Here is a 21820-nt window from a genome sequence, read left to right on the forward strand (position 1 = left end):
AAATAACTGCAAAAAAATACTGCAGCTCTAAAACACTGCACTGAATGCAACTGATGACAGTTTTCTTTATAGAATTCAATCTGCCCATTCTGTACATTTTTAAATGTTTACCTCATCTGTTACGGGGTTTGTTTTTTTTTTTTTTTTTTTTTTTTTTGGTTGGTTGGTTTTTTTTGTTTTTTTGTTTTTGTTTTTAAGAAAAAAGAGTAAAAGAGAGGCTTATGAAGGGCATTTTGCATTTTTACATCCTGTCACTGCCACGTGTTCTAACATGACTGGCATCACAGTGAAACATAGATGCAGGATCCAACATGCCACAAAATGAGGAGGCCTCTCTTCTTTTCTCAAACCTTTTCAGAATACAGCGAGACAGATGCATTTCCAACACATGTGCAGGCTGCATGGCATGCCAATGAACCCAACTACAGTTTGAGGTTTCAACGTTGAAGCATTTATTTCTGTTTCCATTTTGAAATGTATTTATTTCTCGGTCAGTCAATCACCACCACCAACACATGCACACAGAATATGCTAGCCTGTGCTTTGCCTAAGGTCAGCCTCCAGTACCATTTAAGTGTTTAGGATGCATATGAACACAGTTTTTTTAAGGCCTATACATTCCTTTAAGTAGATACACTGAAGAATAACAGAACTACGGGTGAGATTAAAAGGTAAAGAGGCTACAATAAACATGAATGGTGTATTACAGACTGGGTCCTTTGAAGGTTCAAATGGGGAAAAGTGCTCTCTATAAATTTGAGATAACTAATTCAACATTTGCCTACCTATTTTAGCTTCTGCTCCGTATAAATGACTATATATTATTCATAATATTTCTTTCATTACGATTTGATCTTCCCACTCGACTGTTAATAAGTCTTGGCTTTAATTAGGCCACCTGCATTTTGTAATGTAATGGAGGCACAACTTTGAAACTATGAATGCAAAACAGTAAGTGCAGCCTCCTATGAAGAAACATCATGAAAAAATAATTTGTCGTTATTTTTCATAGCTTTACATTTCTGTAATGTGATAACTGAGAATAATTTCCTCTTGCTGTAATTCTTATAGGACACAATGTTCATTTAATACAGAATTTAATAGAACAGAAAGTGCTTGTGCAATGGGAAAAGATTAGGAGAAAGAGGTATGCAGCATGCATTTCAATGCAACCTTTCCAACACATCTATTTTAGTTGATGCAGGCCACCTGTTACCTAAATGTCTCATGTGACCAGGCACAAGCACTGTGTGCCAGCTATGCTGTGCCACTTTGGATGCTAAGGAAGAGTGACACTTGTCATTCACATTATTAGCTTGACAGAATACAGCAATCCTATTTTCTCTTAGTTGGTATCTACTGCTATGAAAGTGTATGCTGTTGAATTGTCACTTGTTATTGAGAGGCACAGTAGTTACTACATTTCTTGTTAAAACACTGAAGGGGTATCCAAAAGCTGTGTAAGTAAAGCCTAAGCAACACATTGGGATTCATAATGATTCACCACAACAAGGATGATTCAAAAATCGGAAATTTGTTTGCAAAGACACAGCATGCACTGAAGACTGGTGAGCTCAGTCCATGTTCTGAACTAATCTTGTTCCAGTTGAATAAGCAAGAATCCAGACATGAATAACAAGGACTCGTGAATAATAACAATTCATGAACAGCATTCATTAACCATTCATCCACAAGTTGCTAAAATGTATCAAGACCTCTTAATTGCATTCTATGCTTCTGAAAATACAGTTTGGCAAAAAAAAAAGAAAAAACCTTAAATGATCCACGAAAATTTACATTTTGCATAGGCTTTCTCTAAAGGACAAAATCTTTCTCATTCTGTGGTTCACTCATAAGAGCTACCTCTAAAAAGTAATGTGAGTATGATAAGCAATACATTCATTTGCTATGCTTATTTAATAACATTTTTGTAATATAAGAATTAAATTTGGGAGCACATAAACATGAAACAAGAAGCAATAATGTGGTAAGACTGGGTTTGGGGGGAGCACGCTAACTGGATTGAACAAACAGACATGTCTTATCTGAGGTAAGCGTTTTTCAGAAGCAAGTTCCATCACTGACAGATTTTATTTAGTTTTCAAGGCTAAGTTTCTTACTTCCATAACACATCATTATATGAAAGTGTGGCAATTAACTTTGAAATTTTCCTTCTGCCTTTTTTTAATTACATGAAACAAAACTATCAATATGCTATCACTCAGAAATTAGAACTGTTAATGTTTTTAAGTTTGCTTATGAAATTACTGTGTGATTACTTCACACTCTAGCAGGCGAATGTAAATATAGTCTACTGTGAATCTGCAGCAATTCAGAAACTTTGATAGAACATTGTGCAGCTATTGCAAGGCTTGAAAATGTGAAACCGTTTTCTTTACCTCTGTGCCTGAAAATTGTTTCTACAGTTAAGAATCTGGCTGAGCATTGCATGATTTTCCTCCCACTCATGCCTTCCCCCAGCCCAAAACCATTGCATTTCCTTACTGTTCCTCCTTTCAATCTGTTACAAGTTCAATAAAAGTCTGTGAGACATCGCTTTAAGCCCTTCAAATACGCTTCAAGATGTGCCAAAGTTTGCCCAGACTTGGCAATTCAGAGCATCCCTACTGCCTTATGAATTGGAAAACCTGGTTCAAAAATACCCCAGATACCTATTATCTGTGGATCACTGACAAGATAAAGCAGACTAGCTTTCAAGGAACCATTTGGGTCAGTGGTGTTGCTTTGTACACAGTACCTGGGGAATCTTTCATCCATCACCCATTCACACAGTTCAGAACCATTCCAGACTACCCAGGTTTTGCTTAGGGAGAATCAAGGCAAAAATCTCTTAAGCTCAGCCTCCTAAAAACTCTTATTAAGGCTTCTGATTGATCTGTGGATGACTAGTTTTCTGCGTTAATTCATTGTTCTAAAACATGGGCCTGTCATGGGGTTGGCCCTTATTCCACTCTGGCATCACTTGGAAACCAAAGAACTGTGTCAGCTTCCAGGAGGTTAATCAGAGGATGTAGCTAAAAGACGTCCAGGGTTTTCATGTCTGCTATTTCTCATCCACAAGAGCACTAAAGGTAGCGCTATGAATAACAGCAGGACATGGGAACAATAACAAGCCATCACTGACCTGCTGCCTCTAACTTCCCTGTAGTCTTCCTCCAGGTTTGAAGCATTTGTAATCAAGGTCTGTCCTGATCTAGTGCAGGCATGTAACCTGGGATGCAGCTTCACAGAAAACTGCCACGTTGTGAGAAAACGTCATGATCAACCTCCTCTGGGTCTTCAGCTGTGGTGGGACCTTCACAGAGCTCAGGCCCCCACCTGCTGGAGGCACCTTGCTGCTCTGACTGCACCTGGCCTTTGATGCTGATGGCCTTGATCATGGTCCTGACTTGCCTTCTGGGCTTCCCAGCAAAGCCTCATACCTGCCTCATGACACCACAGAGCATTGGGCTGTCCTGGCCATGTCCCCAGCCCCTCCCATACATCAGCCCCCTCCTGACCAACCATGGCTTAACCCAGGTCAATATTTGTAAGGTCCCAGGGGGGAGGGGTTATGTGGGTCCGTAGATGCACAGTCATGCAGATGGCATTGTCAGGAGGAACGTGACTTCTTCCACAGTCATTTTCTCTGTGATGCTGGGCAAAAGGAGAATCTTCCTTATGTCACATGCCAATCTGTTGTGAGACAGGAAAGACAGGAAACAGCACCATCAGCCTTGGGAAGAGTCTGGAAACAGAAGAAAAAAATAAATCTATCCATAATAGAGCACAGGAGAGAGAGAGGATGATGAATTGATCTGTTAAATACCCTAATTGTCTGCATATCATCGCAAGAAGCGTGAAACCAAATAAGAAGAGCTGGAAATCTCGCTACATGATTAAGGAAGTGACTAAACAGCCATAGCATACATTCTGTGGAAAAGCACACAGATGACTCACTTGTCAATATTAAAGGATATAGCTTTTTGACAGAGTAAGCAAACAAAGATATGTTGCGCTGTACACTCAGCTACTATCCCATAGCTTGGAGACCCTGAATATGGAGAAAACTGAATCATGTGAAACAAGGTTTAATAAAGGTTGAGGGGAAGAAAAAAAAAAAAAAAGAAAAAGACTAGGAGTACAGTGATGAGGAGCAGCTGATTACAGACAAGAGAGAATAAGTTAAGGGGGTTTTTGTCTACAGAGATTAAAATTAAGCATAAGACCTTAAGGGAAGTCTCAACTGGCTGAATGTCTAAGGAAAACAACCCAGCAGAACAGACAGGTCTTGCTGGATGTCCTACCATCCTGCATGATGCAAAACTGGCTGGACAACAGGAGGCTAACAGCTGCTAGTAGATAGCTGTCAAAAACAGAAGGATATATTGAAGTTCTGCTGTAGTGTGTCTTGGCTTTAGCAGCAAAAAGTATTTTCATTAAGAGTCTGAAGATTAAATCAAAAGGCTTCTAATGCTTTTTAAAAGAATTGAATTATAATTACTATTACATTTGTATAAGACAAATAAAAAAGGGTCTGCAAACAAAAAAGGGTTAGCATCATTAGATTAAATATTAACAAACGAGAAATAATCCATACAAGAACAGGAAAAAATTCTCAAAAAAATCTCAAAAAAAGCAAGTTTCTATTCCTAGCAATAACTGACTGTACAAATGCAGATGTACATCTGATTTAGGTAGCTCTCCTTCTTTGTGTCTTTGGGATTACAGTGGATCACAAGCTGAACACGAGAGAACAATGTCTTATTCTCAAGAAAAAGACAGCTAGATATGCTAGAGTTTATAATTAGGAATATGTGAAGATATGAAATAGTTCCCTTGCTTTGTCTATCACAGATTTGGTTTGAGCTGGAAAATGAAATCCATTTCTGGGCACAGACTTTCAAGGAAGTTTTAGCAATCTAAGCATGAAACAAAAAGTACTGAGAAAAAACAATGAAGATCGTGGTTATTTAAAGGAGTAATGATTAATTTGGAAACTTGGGAACAGTTTTCCTGTACATTGAGGGATGGGATGGAATGCAGAAAGGAATGAAATACCCTGTCCATGATGCATAGGACAAGCAATACATAGCTTAAGCTGATGCAATGAACATTCATGGTAGACGCTGAGAAACTCTTATTAACAGTGGAGGAACAATGCCCTCAGATTACACAAGGAGGCTCTGAAATCTGCCAGGAAAGGTACAGTACGTGCTACAGATCCCATCTTGGTAGTGAGAGGTCATTTTAACATTTTTCTTATGATTAGAAATAAAGCAACCAAATGCAGCAAGGAAAAATTATATCTTCTAATTATTATTATTTTGCATTGTTGTAGAGCTCTGTTTGGATTACAAAAGCAGTATTCATCATGATGGTTTTTATTCCCTTTTCATCCATTTATGATCTGAATCTTTTTCCAAAGTGTCTCTGTTCCCTTGATGAAGCAGTATTTTTAAAAACCATTACTTGGTCTAAAGATTTTGAGAGAGATAACATATCTGGTAGCTAAGTAAGCTCTATCTCCACATGCAGGAGGAAGATTTCCTAAAAGCAATGAATAATCATGCATCAGATTCAATATTTAATCTCCCAGAAGGAGCGCAAGTATATTTTGTATCACCATAGTCTTAAAGCTGTATGTCAACATTATCAGGTTATCTATTGTGTATATTCTCAGCATGGTTTCCTCAGCAACTATATTTTGGGTAGCTTTGCTATGGCAACCAAAGATGATTGCTTAATTTACTGTTTCAATTAATAATCTGTGGCCTGAACCATAAAAGCAGTAGTTAGATAATATAGCTATGAAAGACTAAATAAACATATGCTCTATAAAGTGGAAGCCTTCTGTAAGAGTTATTTCTCCACTATAGGAATAATGCATAAGGACATCACTAATTAGGCTCTGTATTTCAGTGCTAAAAATAGAAACATTGGGTCAGTTCTAGCCTTATATAGAGGAGGACACAATAGTAGGTTTTGCAACACATGTGACAATCATCTATTATGCGAGAATCACATTATGTCATAATCAGTTCCTTGTTTATGAAGGCAGGAGAATGAAATTCCCAGTGTGCCCTTCTGTCCTGCCCCCAATTAATTACATGGGAATAAATTATTAAGTCAAAGAAGTGTCTCTATAAAGTCAAAAGAGAATTGGGCCTTTGTCAGTTTTGCTTATAGAATTTCTAATCACACTTAGCTGATCCACTGCTTTTGTTATACAGTGGGCAATGTATGTCTCTCTAAGACTTAAAACAGTGACAAAATATACTCAATCAAAAGCATTTCAGATTTCAAGATACTGAGCATGAAAGCTGAACCCATCTCAGAGCTAACACTGTTTTCTGCAGTTTGGACAAATATAAAGAGGATAGCAATTTCCACTTATATGGTAATTTTTTTGTAGCTTTCCACATTTTAGCACTTTGTTTTCTGACTAAGGCATAACTCACAGGCTTAAGCATACATCCAAGCCTAGAAGTCTGGTTTATGTTACCAGTCTGGATCTCAACACTGCTTTTACATAAAATGCATTTTTTCTCATATCAGGAATGCTCTTACATTGCATGCAAGTCAAATCATGCACTCTTTTGAAGTACATGGTTAACACATGTAAGCTAACTTATACAAGGTCTGAAAATCAAAGTACGTACAAGTCTTAATATATGCTCTTACTATAACAAATCTGTCATCCTTTGGTGTGTATGTCATAAGTGTGTTCTTGGTGAACAGATAGCAAATGCATTCAATTCATAATGAATGTGTGTGAATATCTTAGTCAGCTAAGTCCTGAAGATGGTACCTCATGGTATGCCATGGAAATCCAAAGTAAAACTATGGGAATGTAAGCAAATATGTATATAGTTTAAAAACAAACAAACAAACAAACAAACAAACAAACAAAAACTTGGCCCCATTGTCTTGTACTGACAATATGGTTGCATAAGTAGCTGCATTATTCTCCATGTCTTTCAGTATTTTCCTATTCAACTGTCTCAGTGCAATTAGGCAATGATCTGCAATGAACAAAACCCTCTCCACGAAAACCAGGGTTCCATAGTTTTAATGACTTTTGAACCTCAGATCACAATGGAGATACTTCAGTTACTCCATTTATTTGGAAAACTGAATAATCCTCACACAGTCACTTGCATCTAATCTTTTCTTTTTGATAGCAACAGAGCTAGCTGATGTGCTTTTCTACAGTTAGCCCATCTCTTTTTAAAGATGGTCAAGCCAAGACCAGCATCTTCTGAGAATACAAGGATTTCTGAAGAGAACATTACCTCATGTCTAATCCAAATGAAGGTGGAAATACAAATGAAAATCTTCATGGGCAAGTGTAGCAGTATCTAGTGAATTTAGAAAATACAAAACCTTTCTATATATTCCATTAATGAATTCAGAAGCTTTCACTGGTTCATACAACCGTCACATTCAATGTCAAGATGATCTTTTTATTTATAGTCAAATTTTCCTACGTGCTCTAAAATCCATATGTTGATCTAGATTGCCTTGAAATTCTCCAGATGTTAAGACATTCAGACAAGATTTTTCCTTTCCAAATCCTGGACTGTTTGTGCAAGGTACAATTTGTTATGCCACCATAACAAACCAATTCTATATTTATTTATCTACCCTTTCATATCACAAGAAACCACTGAACTATTAAATCTTAAAATAGTACATCAGTGAGTACCTACTACATCCTATGAATCTGAATCCTGAGAATCCTATGTTCTAGGAGCATGTTATTCTGCATCTGTACAAATTTTTCTCCCAGTGGTAGTTTCTGATTTGCACTGGCATCAACATTATGTAGTTCAGACACTGATAATTATAATGTGATGTCATTTAGATGTCAAAGTTTGAGTTACTCGCCCAATGACTAGTGGAGAGAAAAAGACATCTAAAAAGGTTTGTGTCTCATTTCAAGGAAGTCTTTTAAGAGATGTTAAGTAACTTCTAAAGATCCCTGTTTCCTCATTCAAGTTAGGTTACAATATGGTGGGGGAGACAGAAGATGCAGAACAGAAGAAGGTGGAGGAGATCGGAGGAGGGAACAGCCCTCATATAAGAAGTTATGCTTGGCTGGATAAAACTGAACTCCTGCTGTAACAAAAACAAACAAACAAACAAACAAAAAGGCATACACATACAAACAAACAAGCAGAATCCAAAACAGTGCTATGCAGTGAATTTCTGTGTCCAAAAACCACTGTTTGCAAGACTAGACTCTCTCCTGGACAGCAATGTTACATCTTTTTTTTCTTTTTTTTCCTGCAGATACCATCACAAAATTAGATACTGTTTTATACCTAATTTGTTTAATTTCATTTTCATGATATTTTCCCTGAGATTTTACCATGAAAAGTTTCCTTCTATTTTAAGATAAAAACACTTCCAGCTTTACTTTGTAAATATATTTCATCTTTCTCAATAAAAAGTCTCTACTAAATTGTAAATGGTTATTTTCACTGAAATCTCTATATAAAATTACAATTAAATCAATAATGACAAAAATAAAGTGAAACCCTTCCAACAAATATCTTAGCAGAATCGCCAAAGTGAAAGAAGAGGAGCAGGAAGCAGTTTAGCAACAAAGGTAGCTGAAGAAGACATCCTACACATTTTGAAATCAATTTAAATAATTTTTACATCTTCTAGCAGTAAAAAACTATTACAAAAAATACATATTCTTATATTATATTTCAAACTAAATACCATAACCCCGGCTTCTAGAAACTCTTCCAAGAGGAATGCATCACTTTAAATATAGTTTGGGACTGAGCTCCCTGCATAATGACTATATTTGTGCTGGTTTTCACACTCTAATAATTATCAAGCAACTTGCCAATGTTAAGCTTAATTCTTGCCAAAAATCCTGTTCTTGTAGTAATCAATCAACACTTACTCAACAGTAGTTTAAGTTCCACAGAAACATTCAAAATATGCCACAAAGTGTAGAATTACTTGTGAGGAAAATAGTGCAGACACTGTTTTCATAGATAATTGCACAATTCTTTTCTTTTTATGATCACCGTAAAGATTATAATAGTGAAAACAGTGTTTTAAATCTTCCATTTAGCAAAAAATATACAAAGTATAATAGGTAGCAATCAGGTAATTAAGCTTTTGAAATTAATTTCCTCACAGTAAGAAGGGAAAAACAGCAAATGTTTTCCAGGCAACCAAAGAGATGTTGCCAGCTGAACAACAACCTCTCTCAGGATACAGAGATCCGGACCTACTAAGGGTAAAAGATCAGACTTAGAGAGATAATGCTGAGGAATAAGCCACAAAAAAAAAAAAAAAAAAAAAAAAAAAAAGAGAGAGAGAGAGAGAGAGAGATGAGCAGCTTTCTAAGTAATTACTGGAACAAAAAAAAAGCATTGAGAGGAAAGTTGAGGACAGTAGTTTTAAATACAGATCCTAATTATGGCCATGATAAAAAATGCCAGTGCATGTTGTCTCATGAGAATTATGATTAGGTTCTGGACATTGGGAATTATCTCTTATCTTCCTGATGATACATAAATGTGCAAAACCCAACATTAAAATTTTGGTACGTTAAAAAGTCAGATGCTAGGAAGAAATAAATATAGGCTAGTAGACTTTGGTTGTTTGGCTGGTTGGGTAGGTTTTTGTTTGGTTGGTTTTTTTGTGTTCTTATTCCCAGTTAATGAACCACCAGAAGGAAATTCAGAGAAGCTGACATAAGTTCCACAGGAGCTCATATAAATTTGGTGATGATTTCTGAATTCTGTAGAGAAGTGACAGGTTGCTAGTATTCAGAGCTGTCTGAGTTTAACAAGGAAAACTTATGCTAAGCAAAAACAAGGAAGTTTCTATCCAGTCTGCTTGACAACACACAACAGAAGGAGTACAATGTAGAAGTTCTCAAATCCTAAAAAAGTAGAGCAGTTGTGAATATTCATATACATACAAGTTTCAGAGAATTAAGGAAAACTGGAAAGGAAATACAGAATGTCCCAGGAAGATCAGGAGTTATGCCAAGCCAGTTTCAAATAGACACAGTTCCCCTGAATAGAAGAGCAGTAGGAGAAAAACTTTTGAACTTTTTCAGCTTCTAACAGAGCAGAGAAATAGTATTATCTATGTCAGAATTATCCATCTGGGTCCACACCTTCAGCAGTTACACATTACTCCAAAAACCTAGCCTTATTATTGTCGCTGTACGAGTTCCAGGTTTAACAGCAACAACAGACAAGGCGGAAAAAAGATCTCTGAAATGTGGTTGCTGAAATAAAGTCTATTTCTTGTACCCAGTCTTAACCTATTACAAACGTAGTGGGAGGAAATCAAGCTGTTCCATTGAGAAAATTGCTGCTGAAGAAGTGTGATCCACTCAGTGGTTACAATGACTCCTGTTACAGGATGAGGTGGCTTCTGGCCATCATGCTCCCCAAACTTCAGCTGCCAAAATCTGTTTTTAAGGAGCACATTGTCACTCCTATAATATACGGCTAAAAGTGTGTGTGTAAGGCCCTGAGTGACATTTTGCAGACATGCCTATTTCCTTGAAGAACAAGAGAGCCAAGTTCTATGGGGGCTGCATAGACACAACTGTTTTTGTGGACCATGAAGACTCTGTTCAGATTGTTCATACTTGGACATACCACCACCAAACATCATTTACTGCAACTGGATTAAAAAGCGCTTTCACAGCTTTGCTTCCTGCAATATGTTTTCACTCACGCTCAGCAAGGCACTGACGTGAAGACACCAGTACTTTCTGGGAAAGCTGGGGAAAACTTTACACCTCTCCTTCTCTCACTCTGGTACTTTCTGTCTGGTTACTTTTCTGTAATACATACATTAGGAAGTGGTCTTACGGCGCTTGAGAATAGTGAATGCAAATTTCTACAGAAGTGCAAAATATTTTTATGAGATTATTAATGTATTCTTTGAAAAGTAACATGAAAAATGTAATTTCTAATGCTCTCTGTTCTAATATTCTTCCTTTGTAAAAAAATCTTTTTAAAGTTAATTTAAAAATAAGAATAGTAGGAGTGAAAGCATGCTCACAGCATTCCCCCAGGGACAGACCTTCTAATGGACATACAAAAAGAGCAATGCAGCCATTGCAGGGAGATAGGCACGACAGATCAGCTTCAGGAGACGTGTCTGCAGATACTAATTCAAGAGACCTACCTGCTAACGAGGAAATACAGAGAAAGTGTAAATGCAAATGTTTAGTGTGTACATCTGTTTTACTGGAACCAAATTAGAACTGTGGTAAAAGCAGCCACCATCACAGAGATATTTAGTACTTAGTGATGTCTTTGACATGCAATTTGTCTTTCAAGAGGACTGAAATACTGTCTGAATTTTAAAACCACATAAAAGATTACCTAGGCTGGCATACCTTTGCATTTCCTCTCTGGTCTGAAGTAGCAGAGCCGACAGTAATGTTCCTCGGTGTCACAGTCAGGCTGCAATCATCGAGCTGCCCACTTCCAGAGAGGCGAAAATTTACCATGTTGACATATTCCTACTGGCAGTGCCGCTGTTTCATCTCGCACAGAAGGAACATACTGTCGTGTTAGGTTTTAGCAGGTCTCCAGGAAAAAAATGCACTTAGCTGGCAACTTCGATGTAGAGATGCTGCAACATCTAACCCACTTCCCTGAAGACCAACAGAAACATTTTCATTACTATTGACAATGTAATCAGCATGATATGGATTTTCATTATAGCGTTTCCCTGTTAGTAGATTTTTAGGGAAGCTCTGAGATTAAAAACACTGTTTTACCGTTGTCTAATCTCTACCAAGAAATTAGGGACATCAATTTCAAGATCTAAGGACTAACATTTTCTCACAATCACTACCTCTTTTCCAGTTGCTGACTAAAATAATTTTAGTGGTTGTTGTTAACCCTGTGGAAGACATTAGCAATTTGGAATCTTCAGTCTAAGGTGCTGCTCTGTCTGACTCCTTGTCTACCTGAGAGAAGTTAAATAAATTCAACCACCTTTGTCTACATTCTGGCATCTAGCAATTGCTGCACTGTTACAAGGCAATCATCATTCATTGTTACCACAAACATATTCTTTCTTGGAAAACAAGCACATCTTCATACATCATGGGTTTTATAGTAAACAGTCTAAACACTGTCATAATAACTGGGGAATGAATATTCTGTCCTGCTTCATACCCTGTTCTCACTTGGCTGTTTTTCATGACGCTTTTCTCCAGCTCCTGAGCCAATTGCTTGTCCTGCGTTATCCTTGGTGTGACCTCTAAAAGCATTTGCTTTGTGCTGTACTGTACTGCCTGCATTCTGCCTTTGGTTACTGGACAAGTCTGACTCACGGGAGCTGTAGCTGAAAGAACATATTGGCTATTAATAATAATACAAGGACCACACTAAAAATGGTGTACAAACATTACTGATCATTTATCTAAAGCAATTGGAAGGGCTTAAAGATCAATATTTTGAATATTAGCAAAGTATAATCATCATTATGGTGGAGAAAGAACTGCTTTTGGGATTTAGGCACCTGCCCCAGCATATCAAACACCTGCTCCAGAGGCAGTCTGGAGACAAAAATGAGGTGGTATATATTAGCAGTGACTGCAGTGTACTGGACGTCTTCATAGATCTCACGATAGTGGGGCGAAATAGGACTTGCTGAAATAATCCTGTTATACTGGTAGCATCCTCTTTCTTACAGTAAAAATCCCTGTTTATTCAAATATTGGTGGATGAATCTTTCCCATCAGTAATGTTTTCCACTTGACGCAGTTCCTATCATGCAGGCTCATAACTACAGTAGGCTAGAACTGATTCTGTGGTACTTTTGCAAGATTATGTACAAAGATAATCTTCACTTTCAGAACCACCTATACTGAGTAAAAACTTTACTTCTACTCATAGTGCCATCTGGAGCACCCAGGTCTTGGTATACTTTCTACCAGTTAAATCACCTGGGATGGATTTACCATGCTCAGAATCAGAGAGCCTGTGGTAGGATAAAGACAAGAGTACACTGGTTTATGTATTTCCAGCACACAGGAACAGAGACTTAATCAGGAAATAAAACTACAATTGGTCTCTGTTTGGGTCCTGCACTACCACATACCATCAAGTCTTCTTGATAAAGCAGCGAAGAGAATGAGTAATTAATGATTTGCAATTCTAAACTGCAAACTAAACTTTCTTAGCTTGTGAATGCTGCCTGGTATGGGGCCAACAGCAGTTCAGAGTCATGTTCAAGAACAAAAAATTTTAAGTTCTGCAACACAGAGCGTTGCACCGTTTTTTAACTGCTTGGAATCCAAACTCCTAAACAAATCCCATAGACTTCTTCTGTAGTGTACAGAGCAACCTGCGAGGTGCGGGGCCAGGACTCTGAGGGAACCCAGCTGAGAAAGGACCAGCTTAGCACCAGCCCTTCAGAAACAGCTGCAAGTGGGCACTGCTGAGCCTTTCTGCCTCCCTGGAAAAAAAAAAAAGGGGGGGGGGGGAGGGGGGGGAGGGGAAGGAAACAAAACAAAACAAAACAGAAACCAGGGTATGGGGTTTCTGTACGTATGTACGTATTCTCCAGCCTTCCCTTAAAAAATTGATGGGAGGGAAGCCAGATATGAGCAAAAAATAGTTTGAGAAACACTACCTTAATACCATCCAAGTATAACACGCTGCTGAACTGCACTACGCATCCTGGGACTCTTGTATATGCTCTCAAAAAATAGTCGCTAGCAAATTTAAATTGCAAATGAAGTTATTCTAATCTTAGCTACCTTAAATACCTTACTACGTGAAGCCTTCAGGGTGACAGATGACTAGATTTAGATTTCTTTCAAGTTAATCTCATGACAACCATTTGTGAGTTAACACAACCTCTATTTTTCCGCAGCTCTGAAGCAGGCTTTGGCTGTTCAGCATATGCTAGATACCTTTGTTCCAGCTCCTTGATTCCCAGCCCAAAGGAGAGCTCAGCTACCTCATGGTTCTCAGGCCAGGGTCTGTGTAACCCTGTGTCTCTACAGAAGAAAATCTTCTAATCAACCAACAGCATGCAAGCTATTACTGAGGCTACAGCAACATCCATCTAGACAATTACAGCCAGTTTGGCAAAGCACTTTGAGATATCCGCTACTGAGAAAACATTATCTAAAACAAAGTTTATTGCATGCTATTTATTAGTTGATCACCTAACAGTAAAGTTCTTGGGACAATTTCTTAGTAAAACTACATAAAACTCAACCAAGTCAATTTAGGGAAACAGACACTGCTCTGTGCTCTAATAGTTTTTATCTGAATGTTTGCTATTGCTAAATTTTCTGTGGACATGTAATTTCAAGTGACATATTTCAAGCCCACAAATCTCACACCAACACTGCTAGGAAAAAAGTCCCCTATTATTCCATATCTCAGAGACTGCAGTGGGATTAAATTGAGGACCAAAATTCTAAATTGAACTATTACTACTCTCATTGATGTAAATAATACAGTACTTCAGAACTAAACCCACGCAATGAAAAGTCAAAACATGATTGTTTTTAGCTTTGCTAGATTGCACCATAAAAAACACTCAGTCCATGTCAACACCTAGAAATGCAGAGTGAAGATATCTTTTCATTTAAATAGTCTGACAGGCAAACTGATATTCATATTCTTAAAGTAGAACTAACAGCTGATGCACAAAACAGTGCTGTTTCAGAAATAAATCTGAACTAATGAGCACTTTTAAATAAAAGATCCACAGCTACGCTGGCGCAAGGAACATGGGACATGGACTGCTGCCGTAGGACAATTGTCATAGGAGTAAATTGCTTTTATACCATTTCCCACACTTTCTACAGGTTTTGTCAGGAGAATGGATATATCTTACACTGCATTCTGTACTTGCTGTGGTTTGTCACAGGAATGAATTATCACCATATTTTAATGCTTCGATACCGTGCATTTTTATTCTCATTATATTCTCCCTTTTTTCTCAATCTTGTGAGAAAAAATTATAATAATAAAGAGAAAATAGCAGAACATTTATCCATTTATCCAGTCCCTTGACACTCTTAAGATTGTAACCAGAACAGAAAATTATATGAAAATGATTTGTTCTTACACTAAATATAGACACAAGGAAAGAAATAAGTTTAAAATTAATCAGTTCCCTGAAGAATATGAATCCTTGGTCCATCTTTAGTGCCCTAGAATGTACTTCTACATTGAGTGCTGTCATTAGTTCAAGTTGGACTAGATGATCTCCAGAGGTCCCTTCCAACCTGTACGATTCTGTGATTAAACATTGACATCTGCCACTGTCACATGGACTGCTGTGAGGTAACACTGCAATTGGACCTGATACCCCATTTTGATACAATACGGCATAGAAAAAAGAGAAGTGGAGCAATAGACCTGTGACTATTTTTAACGAAAGCATAGATATTATGAAGACTGAGCTGTACAAGTCCTTGTCTCTAAGCCAGACAGGGACACATTTCTGCTGAACATGCAGTCTTAAAGACAAATAACAAGCTGTACTACAGGTGCATAAACTGAATTTTCTGGGTACCTAACATTTACATTCAAGGAAGAAAAAATATCTGTTTATAAGAGTAACATCTTATAAATAGCATCACATAATGCTCTTTCTTTCTCTATTTAATGAATATGTGCATTTACATATGTGTATACTTATAACTGCATCTATGAACACACATATATATATATGTACGTAGCAATAGTATAACAAGTATGAGTAACTGAACAACTCTTTGCAGGCAAGCTTAGGATAAGCTTGCAACTGAGTAATCTGTAGTAATTGTCTGCCTGTTTTACCCAAGGATAAATGTAATAAAAATTATTCGGCGTTGCCAGTAATGCAATGCAGTTCAAATGTATTATTTTACCATTTTACTTTTCTTAGATAAATAGTGATCCTCCTGGAAGAATCGAAATGACATTTTGGTTTGGATTTCCATAAGCATAAGAATTTATCACACCCTCCCCAACTTCAACACATTCTTCTTGCTTAAAAATAACCAGCTCTTACTGAAATTAATTTAAAAAGAGAAGTCCCTCCCTGGCATCAAATTATCATGTAATCCAGAATGTGGGTTGAGGAAGGTCATAATAAATCCACTCATTTTTACTCTGAAATATACTTCTGTGGATATATATATATATAAAAATTAAAAACAAACTGGTTGACAAGAAGCAACTAATTACAAGCCCTAGCACAGTCTTGTAGTAGTTAAAAATTCACACTGTATGGAAACCTAATAACAAAGTCTGTTAGCCAAGTATTGGCAGTGTAGGTAAGTTTTAATAATTTAAGAATCAAATAAGATTTCCATTAGCCCTAGAAAGCAAGCAAATTATTTTCATATAAATAATACAGTGATATTATTATAGTACCGCATTCAAGTTCTTTTCCTAATTATGTGTTCAATAGCAAAATAATGAAAGTATAAATCTATCAGTATTCAGAAAGAAAATGGAAAAGTACAGCCAAAGTCCACAACATTTGCAAAAGATGTTAGATTTTGTGGATGAGGAAAACATATTCTTATGTTTTATCTTCAGACATCATAAATTATGGAAATATGGGTCACAGAGTCTGAAACCACAGAGCAAGCAGTCCTTCATAAGTTTCTAGTTCTCATTTCATTCTCTTCTCATCATTTGCTCATTCTTGAGCAAATGACAAATGATAGTCTCTAGAGGGAATCACTTCCACTTTGGTCAATACCTTGTCAGAAATGACAATAATGTCTCATGAAAGTTTAAGAAATTTTACATATTAGATGTGTGGGCAACACGAGTACTGCAATTCTTGGAAATCTGAAAATGAAGGAGAATATAAATGAGTGAAATTGGATATCTAAATTAAAAACAGCAAACTTAAGGACTTAAGATTTTCAAGAACAAAATGGCATAAACAAGAAACCAAGACCACTGTAGAGAATAGTCTCTTTGTATTCACAGCAAAAAGAGCAAAAGGTGACTTAATAATTCCCTAACAATGGGAGACTTGAAGGAGTGACAAGAATAATGAAACTTAAGATCAATAAAGACAAAAATAAATTTGTATTTGCAAACTGACGAGTAATGAGAAGTTAAAAAACGGGCATATCAGTGTAATCATCTCTTATCCCTGACAACACTAGTTATTAGTATCTATGTATTAGATGGGAAGGAATATTTAGAGATGAGAATTTCACTTTTGTTCTTTCAGGTAGTGTTTAATTCTAATATCAACAATGAAGCCAATTTGAAGACAGCCATGCAAATCTCTTACAAGAAATCCCCCAGATGCACATAATATCCTGTACAAGAACTAACTACATAAATAAGCACTGACATGAATTTTGGGGGCAGTATGAAGGTAAGTTTGAGAAAGTAAGACTTAATCAAGGAAAGCTTCAACAAAAACAGCTGTAGCAAATAGAGTGGAAATTCTGACAGTCTTGATGGGTCCACAGGACACTGAGTTAAGATATTGTGTACATTGTCTATGAATATAAATTTCCCTCTGATAGGACTTGGCAAATGTTTAAATACCTACCTTTGTTGTGGCTGTTAGAGACCCTCTTCAACCATCGCCGTGCAGCCTGACATGGAACGGGTAAGGGGCTTTTGGTTTTCTGCTGCTCAACAAATCAAGTGAAAACAGAAGGATCTTACAGTGGATTATCAGTATGCAGGATAAATATGCTCTTAGTAGAAAGAGATCTGGTGAAACTGAGAGCGAAGAGGGACCTTTCAGGTGTGCACGTGGAGCATGTTCGGAATCTGCAATGCTAAATGTCCCATCTACTACGGAAGGACTTTCGGTACAACTCCTTCATACTCCCCCTCCTGGCTATTGTTAAAAACTGCTGATGTCTCCTCTAGCTAATCATCATGCTTACCACCCCAAAAAGGCTTTTGCATGCTGGAAATGCTCATCCTCTGCAGCTGCCTGGAAGGGATCCTTGGAGACGCTGAGCTGCTGTCCCCACCAGCTTTGTTAACACTGATAACTACTGACTCAATTAAATGTCCCCCTGATTTTGGCTTACCTTTGGCCAAACTACCAGTTTTATTTTTTCCTTAAGGTTTTATACCTTTCCAAAATGTTTGTTATCTTTTTTCCTCTTGAATGCTTGAATAGTTAACAACCTCACTTCAGCAATTCTACTTCTGCCTAAAATTTTACCTTTCTGACCTTCCTACAGAATTTCTCACAGCATTTCCCAGCAGACTGCGTGAGAACTGAGACCTTGAACATCAAATGCATTACAGAACCCCTGGGTGTGAGTTACAAAGAGAGACTGTTACCCTGGGTGCTATTCTTTGCCAGCTTCAGGATCCCCATTTGTTTAACATGCATTCCTAGGAGGAGACACGCTCTCCAGAGTTGACATAATAATGTCAGTCATGCTGGAACAGAAAGAATCCCCCTGTCCATTGCCAGGTCCAGCTCAGGGTCAGTCAACAAACATGCCAACGTTCTAATAGATCAGAACAATGTGAGATCTACTGCTAGTTCTGGAGCTAGGATTTTGCCTTTCAAGGCCTCATACAGGGAGCCTCAATATGATATTCAAAGCTCCCTTCCCTTCCCTTCCCTTCCCTTCCCTTCCCTTCCCTTCCCTTCCCTTCCCTTCCCTTCCCTTCCCTTCCCTTCTCTCTTTTTTTTATTTTTAATTTTTTTTTAATATGAAGTGTGGCAAGCTGTTAGCAGTACAGTACTTTACAGCTGGGGTTTAATACAGCTATGTGCTCAATCAGCTGTGGCAGAACAAGTCATCAGCCAGATGCTGCCTTCTTCTGCAGGACAGGTGGGACCTGGCTGGCCAGCTTTCTCTCAGTCCTAACAGAGATTTACATAGGCCAGGGCTGTTGGCATGTGTGACCAGTTATACACTCCTCGGTGGTCATGGGCACTTCTCATTAATCACTGACACAAATATGGTTTCATGTACACATGATGGAGAGCAATGAAGTTTGCAGTAAAGCTGCATTTCCAGCCTTGAGCACTGCGCTGAAAAAGTGGTCTGAAGCAATTCACTCCTATTATTATAACTATATTGCAAGAAAGAGAGTGAGCAAGCAATCACTTCTCACTCTGATTACTTTTTGCTCAAGAAGGGCACAGCCAGCATGAGCCCTGTGACATCTAGTTGAGACGAAATCAGGCCACAGCATTTGGTATCACCACTATGTACAGGTTATAATATCAGGGAATAGGACTGATATTTTATCAAACATATGAAACATTTTTTAGCTAGTATCTTCTCTAATGCACCCACATGTGCAAGGATCTTTCAAATTCTCTCAAGGATATAGAATCGTGTTGCGCAAAGGTCACATATCTTCTGAGGGAAAGCTAAACCACATCTTGAGGAAGATGCAATGGATATGACACACTACTATTAATAAAGTTTAAGAAACAAGAAGTTGAAAAAAAAAAAAAAGTCACCAGTCCTGAAGCACAATGACAGTAAATATATAACAAAAAGCTTGAATATATCCTGCAGAAGTACTGAAGAAGACCTGGTACAACAAAATTGATAAATGAAGAGCTAATGCTAATGCCATAAAATCTAACTAGTTTAGATTTTTGGAATTTTTACACTGATTGGCAAAGATGAGTATTCCTACTACAGTTCCCCAAGATAGTTACAGTTAAGCAATAGACTTTTCCTGCCAAATCTGCTTTTGCCAGACATGCTATAACTGACAGCAGTATCTGAGAACAGAATTATAGTTTGGAGGACATTAATTTAGGCAATTTAAAATGATATATGTGAATACATGTATGATAGTTCATCCATGTTAACTCCCAATCCAAACAGGAAAAGTACTGTGGATGTAAGTAGGAAATTAAGAATGTAGGAAAGAGTTCCATCAGTGTGGAAAAACTTCACACAAGACTTTGAGAGTGTGAGACAGGCAGCTTTATGTTAAAAAAAAGTCAGTTTCACTCAGTCATTTCACATGTGTGTGCATATACTCAAAAGCACCAAAATGGAGGCACCTAGGTGGTCATTTTTCCCATCTTGGGTGATATAGAGGATGAGGGATGGAGCTACTGAGTCCTCATCACATCTTCTTGGCTATTCTTAGGCTGGAGGTGACACGCTGTTTTGGATGGGCTTTTCTGTATTCTTTATTAGTAGAGTGTAATTCCTGTTCCTTATGCATTGTTTATTAGGAATTACTCACTGTCTCTTGTCTTCTGATCTGTCAGAAAAGCTGTGTATGGACTCCATGATATCCTGAAGACCTGTTCACACAAGCGCCATCAGGTGCCATTTTTCTGTTGCTACTTCTGGTACTTCAGCACCATAGCATTTCCATTCACTTTCTGCTCAAACCTGTCTTCACGGCTCTTTATAATTCGTTGCACAGATAATATAATCACAAAATTATATCAATGAATCATGTGCTGACAGCTCCTGACACTTTGCTAAACAAAAACAAAACACCTGCTCAGTTAGAAAACAATGTCAGACTCACTAAAGAACTGCAGAGTGAGAAAAAGACAAATATAGTTTAAAAAAAAATAAGGGCCTATCATTATTCTAGGACTTGACACCTGTTCATGAAAATAATACTGTTCATCTCTGTAATAAGAAAGTACTGACATAAACACCTTTCCTGGGAGGTTGCCTCATGGATAACACAAGAGTCATTCTCAGCAGGTAAGCGTTAGAGACACACAGAGGTGCTTAGGAGACTCAGAGGAGGAAGGGTTGAGAAACATGCCCAAGAAAGTCACAGACAGGGACCAAGTACAGCCAATTAGCCATGGCACAAACATACGGATCGAGCACATGGAAAAGCAGACATGCTGGAGGGCCTGGGACTGCCATTCATCCAAGAGCAATGCAGTGATTAACTGAACATTGGTAGTGTCGGTAACACACAGTTATATGTGTTTCTTAGACAGCACCTACCTCTGGGATGTTCTTGGTCATGACTAGAAGCTGGTTGCCACACTTCTGATCTCTCTGCCACATGTATTTCATCACACCAGAGCACAGTTCCACCCTGACATAGCACTGTCCCCAACCATTCCTCATCCCCAGTTGTGTGGGAGTACCTCTGAGAGATCCTCAGAAGCTGTGTAGACAATTAAGGCCTCACTGCACAGGAAAAGGATTTGATTTTGGGCTGACAACTGCAGGGACACCCACCCATTTCTGCCTGGAACGCCAGCCTGTAAATCTCTGTGTATCTAAGGATATTTTGTCTTTCTAAGAGAAAGAGCAATTTGGCAGCCAGAACATTCCCATCTCATGTGGAAAATGCAAATTCAAGTCCCTACTCAAAATTGGTATGCAGAACTGGATCTGAATTTTTTGGATGCAAAGTGTTACTCAGTGCAGTACAGCAGTGTGTGCTCACACCAGCACTTACACACCCGGTCCCCGAGCTGAGGTAAAGGTTGCATCCAGATGAAGCACACCTCAAGCACTGCCATGGTCTGAGACTACAGTGGCATGGAGGAGATCCCCCCATCACTGAGCATCCCACTCCTGGAGCTTTGAGTCAAAGTCTCTCCTGAACGATCAGCAGGCAGATTGCTAGCTGTGGAGCAGTGCCAGCTCACAGCTGGTGTTGTACCTGCCTTGTGGCAGGATTACAGGCACTTGTGGATCGACAGGCAGCTGGGTAGTACCAACAGCAGTGGTGTCACACGGAGATACATCCATGACCTGTCTGCTTGATGAATTCAACCTAAGTTTGCTGAGGTCAAGGTTTTATATTTGTAACCATTTTGTGCTTTTCTACCAATTAATCATTATTGTTATTAATGAAACTCTGAGGCATTTCATTACTCATGA

General features: G+C 38.1%; 1 long non-coding RNA gene across 3 annotated transcripts in view; it reads right to left on the reverse strand.

The window, feature by feature from the left end:
* Window positions 1-428: 428 nt before the first annotated feature.
* Window positions 429-21820, reverse strand: part of LOC121107432 — a 32568-nt gene continuing 11176 nt past the window's right edge. The window contains exons 3-5 of one of the 3 annotated variants that reach the window (XR_005841581.2): window positions 12189-12357; window positions 11399-11659; window positions 429-3696 (exon numbers count right to left, since the gene is read on the reverse strand). This is a non-coding gene — a long non-coding RNA (uncharacterized LOC121107432). Of the gene's footprint in view, window positions 3749-11398; window positions 11660-12188; window positions 12358-21820 lie in introns of all 3 variants that reach the window. The other 2 variants (XR_005841580.2, XR_005841583.2) reach the window with 2 other exon arrangements.

Source organism: Gallus gallus, chromosome 1, assembly GCF_016699485.2.
Source record: "Gallus gallus isolate bGalGal1 chromosome 1, bGalGal1.mat.broiler.GRCg7b, whole genome shotgun sequence".
NCBI classification, from domain to species: domain Eukaryota; kingdom Metazoa; phylum Chordata; class Aves; order Galliformes; family Phasianidae; genus Gallus; species Gallus gallus.